Source organism: Apium graveolens, chromosome 1, assembly GCF_009905375.1.
Source record: "Apium graveolens cultivar Ventura chromosome 1, ASM990537v1, whole genome shotgun sequence".
NCBI lineage: Eukaryota > Viridiplantae > Streptophyta > Magnoliopsida > Apiales > Apiaceae > Apium > Apium graveolens.
The window spans coordinates 186,478,076-186,484,876 of NC_133647.1; positions in this window are offsets into that span (position 1 = coordinate 186,478,076).

The following is a 6,801-nucleotide window of genomic DNA, read 5'->3' on the forward strand; positions in this document are numbered from 1 at the left end:
CTTCTCTTCGAGCAACTCTATCTTTGCTTCTAAGTAAATTTTTCGATTATTGAGATGAGTGATAACTTCAGCATTCCTTCCCCGAAACTCCGTATCATACCATTGAAAATAGTCACACCTGCTATCCTGCAAGTTTCAAATTTTAATTTTTTAATTCAAAATTAATTCACTAACATCATCTTTAATGCTATCACAAATGTCTTACTTGGGAGTGAGAACACGTATAAAACCTTCGTCCTGGATTTCTCAAGGACCAAGATGTATACATTTTCCCCCTATCACCACAATCGCAAATGAACCCAGAAGAGCTTCTTGAGGACATAGGGTGAGAAGATCTTGCTGTGCTTGTTGTTGCCATGGAAAAGAAGAACCCTAAAATATTTAGGGGATAAATATCAAGTATGGGTTGTATGTATATGTATGTAAAGGGCAGATGTAGCCGTTGCCACGTCATCTACAGCTCAGCTGATTGGTCTCTGTTCATGCCACATCAGATCTGACCGTTACAATCTTCATTGACTTTTAACGGCCTGTACATTTTAATTAAATGAGTGAGTAAAGTGAGTCAAATTTGTAGTCAGTGACCAAACTGAGTCATTTGGCTGCAATCAGTCATGAACTTGATATTTATCCCTATCCAATATATGGATATAAATGGAATACAAATTAAACATCAAATACAGTTTAAAAAGAAGAATACAGTTGGAGATCACAAACAGTTGGAACTGAAAATACAATACAAGGCATGCAGGGTGCAGGAAATTGAGATTTAGAATGGTATCGCCGGTGTCACGGTAGAGAGCGTTAAAACTTGTTATCACTCAATGGGCTGCCATTTCGACTTGATGACTTGTATTCTCTTGTTTGCCGGGCAACTGACTCTTATTCTTGTCTGTAAATATGTAGCTGACGAACCGAACACCAAGAATAACAAGGGAAAAGATAGACAATCCAGCCCATGCTATCATTGCGATTATAAGTGCTTTTACTGTATCAAGATTATCTCTTGGGGTGGTGGCCAGGACTGCACATACATAGGCAACGGCCATTGACGATAGAGTAATCCACATGGCTATTCGTATGACCCAAATTTGAATGTGTCGTTTCAGACTAAAACCACTGACGTATAGAAAGATAACACTTAGAGAAGCCATTAGCGCGATGGTATTAAATATCCAAAATATGTCACTTAAATGTTGGTGGAAGTAAGCTGTAAGTGAGTCTGAAGGTCGAAGTTGATATGAAGATGCCGGAGGAACTGCATCTAGTGAGGCATCCACTGAGGCAACGCCACCGGGAGGGCTGATGGCTGCTTGGTAAGCCATTGCAGCTATTACTGATGCTGCTACCAGTAAATCTTTGTCTTTCTTTTCCTCTTTCCTTTCGAAAATGCTATGAATTCTAAACATCTTCATAATTTTATGAATTCTTTTTCTATTGCAGGATTCGTACAATAGAATGTAGTAGCCTGGAATGGATGTGCATGATTGTGGTATACTAACGGGTTTTTATAGAATTTTAGGAGATAACTTTTGCCAGGCGGCTTTGATATCTAGTGACAAGTTGCAGACTGCATATATGAGAAGAGTCGCACTTTCACTTTAGGAAATTGCCATGCACTCGTTCTTACTTAAAATAATATTTAGATTGAGCACGGTTGGATAGCTCAATTGATTAAGAGTTTATCCTCTGTCGTCCCAAGTAGCTAGGCTCGATCCTCGCTCACCCCAGAATTTATGAGAACAGATACTCATTTGTAACGCTATAAGTCATATTTGTCAAAAAAAACTCGCTCACCCCTAGAATTTATAAGAACAGATAAGGCTATAAGCCATATTTGTCAAAAAAGAAAAATATTTAGATTCTCCCGTTTCATTTGACTCATCTGTCCTACTTGCAAATCTAAGTGTTTTTTTTTTCTGTAAAAATTTTGTTTTCGTTTTGATGAAAATTAAAAGTTTTTAAAAGTTATAAATTATTTTTAGTTGAAAAATACAACTTTTTAGCATGTAAAATATAAATTAACCTAATATTTATAGATAATTAACACAAATACCTATTCTCACCCAGCAATCTCTACCTAACATTTAGTCATCAATTTACCAAGAAAAAGTCGATTTTGAAAAAAAATTGTATACGAATTACGTGTTTGAAAAATAATTTAATTATTTTTGCCATTGTATTATTTAAGCAATTATTTTACTAAAGTTTTTCCTCTTTTAGAAAGAGAATTTAATTTTGTGAAATTTGTAGCTTTTGTCAAAGAAAAATATAAACTTCTAATCTTTCTTTAATTTCTCAAACCAAAAATGCGAGAGAAATACTTTTGAGGATTTCTAGGTTTTTTTCATCTTTTTTGTCTTCAGCAAATTTTATTGAAAAAGCTATATAAATGTTTGGAAATTAAGAAAAATGTTTTTTTGTCAAAAGATAAACATATGGTTTACTTGGTTTAGCTTCGAGTTAGCTTCGAGTCTTCTAACATGGTTTACTTAGGTCTTTTTTTTATTTGCCGAATGCATTGCATGCAAAAAGAGATTACGACTGTACGTCTGTACCCAAACAATCTACAAGAACTGGAGTAGTATCCACTATACAGGGGTTGCAGCCATGAATGTATGATAGGAAGGAAGGCGGCTGTACATAAATATAATTATATTCAGTGACAATTGATAAATTTCAGATAAATAATACTAGTTGCCGATAAATACTACCCACAAAAGTTCATATAGGGATAACAATTTTTACCAAACCGATGGATACCCGATCCATACCGATCCGATTGAATTTTATCGAACCCGAATATTTCGGGTTTGGATTCGGGTTCGGGTTTGATTTTTAAACCCGAACCATTTTTTAGGTCGGGTTTGGGTTTAAGGCATACCGTTCCGAACCCGACCCGAAAACCCGAAACCCGTTCCGTTCCGACCCGAACCTGATCAGAAACCCGTGTTAATATATAAATGATATTATATATTTTAAAAGTAGTAATATAATATATGATATAATATATAACTAATATTAGTACTAAAAAATTATGCTTTTTACAAATTATTGCATTAAAGTCGTTGAAATATATTTTTAGCAAGCATGTTCAATACAAGTATACTAAATGTTAAGATTATTGCATTATTTCACTAACAGTTTTATTCATAGAGGTATGATCCATTGTCTTCTCTGAACCCTCTAATTCAACCCCCAAAATTTCAATATCGTCGTATTTATATTTATGAGCACTTTACTCAAATCAGATCCTAGTAATTTTTCACCAGAGTTTGTGCAAATTAAGGTGCAATTTCATAGTGATCTACAAACCCGAACCTGAACCGAACCTGAACCGAACCCGATGGGTTCGGGTTCGGATTTAGTGGTTCGGGTTTTTTCGGGTTCGGGTTCGGTTTCGGGTTTGGCAAAAATAATCGGGTTCGGGTTTGATTTTTGCTAAACCTGTTTCGACCGACCCGATTGTCATCCCTAAGTCCATATGATCCGGGGCCCCGTAAACTGTTTCATTGTCCTTCCATGTAGTGGGCCAATGGTCTCAGAAAATATGATTTGATAAGTTGTAAAAAAATTATTGATGCATATTCTTGTGAATTTATCATTATTAATGAGTTTTTACCAATATTTTATATACATCTTATCAAATACTAATTGACACCCACTAAAAAAATCCTAAAATTAATATTAAATACATTTTACTTCGAATTAATTAAACAGCCTTAATATATTTTCAATCTAGCTAGCACATAATCGTTTGCTTGGTCTCGGGTATAGGGCATGGATTTTGTCTACCCATTCCATTCCTATATCTTATACTTTAATTAGGCCGAGTTGGGTTCAAGAAAGAGACATGAGTATCACATTCATATTTAATTTCTTTTAACTACAAAATCAGCTATTTTCACTGGACAAAATACAGGTAATTAAGCTTTTTCTATGAAAATCTGATATATTATTTATATTTATATTTATTTTTAGTTTTAGTTTTAGTTTGTAATATACATGAATTTTATATATTTAATATAATAATAATAATAACAATAATAATAATAATACAATAAGAATTCATATTTAATTTATTACTACTCGGAAAAGAATTAAAAAGTAAAACTGGATATAAAATTCTATTCCTAATTGATAATTTGGACTTCTAGTATACAAACTCGTGTTACTGCCTATTTTATATTCACAACCCAAAGGGAGCCGCAGTATGAAGGTAGAGGTGATAGAGAGATTTTACTGTCCGTGTCCGTATCATCATGGTTATTCTTTTATTAATATAATAATGAACTTGTATTTTTGCACCTTGCAATTTTTACGTGTCAAATAACGAATAAATTAAACAAGTTTTGAATCATAATTCTTAGTATTCAAGATTATATACATTTATATACATGATTCTGATTTGATGATTAATATGTATATGTAATTTTTTGATATTTTAATTTAATATTTAATTTATATTTCGTATACAATGTAAACTAAAATATGATAATATTTTTAAATTCGTGTTAAGACTAAGAGCACCGATTCTTTACTTTGATGTGCTTGGTATTAATTTATTATTCATTTGCATTTTTATTTAATTTCAAATAATTTTGTATTTTAATTTTTATGAAAGTCAAAGATTATGTACCTTTTTAATTTATTAAAATTATGAATTTGTATTATTATTTAATACAAATGTGATCTCTTTTGCACATGTTTGGTAATATATATTAGCTTACCCAAATTACTGCATCATGTGTATAGTTTTATTAGTAATTAATTTATTTTATTTATTAGAAGGCATGCATTAGTCAGGTCCTATGAATTCGAAAATTGTGGTGATGTAAGCCTTACAACGTAAGGTCCGACTAAGTTTCACTATTAATGAAAATAGATATTCATGATACACCTTATATTTATTTTAATATTATAATACATGAACATACTTTATTAAACATATAGGTTAGGTACTATAATTAGTTTCTGCCTTAAGGTATATTCATTGACCTTACCTTGTTAAGAACTAGAGACGAGGGTGGTACTCTATTATTTAAAATTGTATAATAGACTAAGTATATTAAATTTTAATTATAACTTATAAAATATGATTATATAAATCAAAAAGAAAGCTAGTAAGGCAAAGAATACATATTTAATAATAATTTCTATTTTTGTAATTAGGGTGGGGTTCGGGAATTTAGCATATCGTTGTGAATTTTGTTAGTAGTTTCATTTGATATTTTCGAGGTACGGATGCTGTCCTTTTTTGTTCAGAGTTAATCCTCCTAGAATTTTGATATATTTGATTCACTCATTTCTGTATCCTGCTCGTTCCATTAAATATTTGATCTGACTGTTTTGACTTCCAAAAATTATTTTAAAATTGATTTGGAAAATTATAAATATCTGTTTATGCGATTTTTAAAATTATTTATGACACCTTCTATTTTGAAAATCTGAATTATCTGTTTCAAGTGATTTTTAAATTTTGCGAGAAATATTATTTTTCATTTGGACCCGTAGTGATTTTGGGTATACCGAGTTAACCAGTTGTAGGGGTACTACATGTATGACATTGCGGCACCAGTGACATGACACTTTCGTGATAGTGTGATTGGTCACGGCGTATCGTTCTGTTAGCTCTTGGGAGGAGCTTTTGGCCATTTTGATTATTTGTTCAGGATACGTGGGTGCACCAAGTTTGATTTGATTTGTGATTTGGCGATGATGTTGTATATGCCGTACACGTTATCTGATTTGTTGCACACATTAGGTAACCAATGATGTGTATATTTGTATCTGTTCTGTTTGATCTCGGTATGAAATATCCTAACCCCTTGTTAATTCATCTAGTTTATTTTAAAATTATGGTTTTATATTACTGTCAAATATTTTAAATGTTTCTTGTTTTATATATTTTTCCAATCTGTACTGGGCATTTAACTCATGTCGTATTTTTCTTCTAGCAGGTACTTGGGGGATTCGTGATTGTGTGATGGAGAGCAGTCATTGTTGTGCAAGACATGCCCGCACTATAACAAAATTAAGTCAAATTGACAACCCTTAGTAAGTTGTGCTGTAATCTAAGTTTGCATTTTGTATTATATCATTTAAGTCTGTAAAAATGTTCTAGGGCAGACTAGAGTCTTTTTCTGTAAACGGTATCAAGCCTAAGAATTCTATCTGGAAGAAGATCAAGAAGATCATGCCTCAGAAGAATTATGAAGAAGCTTGGAGTTGAATAAATCTGTTTTGAGAAAAATATTTTAAGTCAAGATCTCTACAAGTCACAGATTAAGTGCTATAGAGAAGTCATTCGAGAACTCCAGAATGACTTATCGAGAAGTCAGGAAAGCTACCAGAGAACTCAGAGATATCGACAAGCCAAATTGAAGACATGAAGATTGGAGATATCGACAAGTCATTTCTTTACTAGAGAACTCTAGAGATATCGACAAGTCAAAATATCACTAGAGATCTCTGAGATATCAATAAGTCTATTTGCCACTAGAGAACTCTCAAGATATCGACAAGTCAAATATCACTAGAGATCTCTGAGATATCGATAAGTCTATTTGCCACTAGAGAACTCAGAGATATCGATAACTCAAAGTGAAGACATGAAGGTGAGAGATCTCGACAAGCTAAATTCTCTTATAAAGAACTCAGAGACCTCTACAAGTCAAAACATCTATATTGTGATCAGAGATCTCGATAAGCCAATATACTTATCGAGATGTCAAGTTCTCTATATTATTAACTGGAGATCTCGAGGTAAATCTCAAAGTACAAATTGCAGACCAGTTCAAT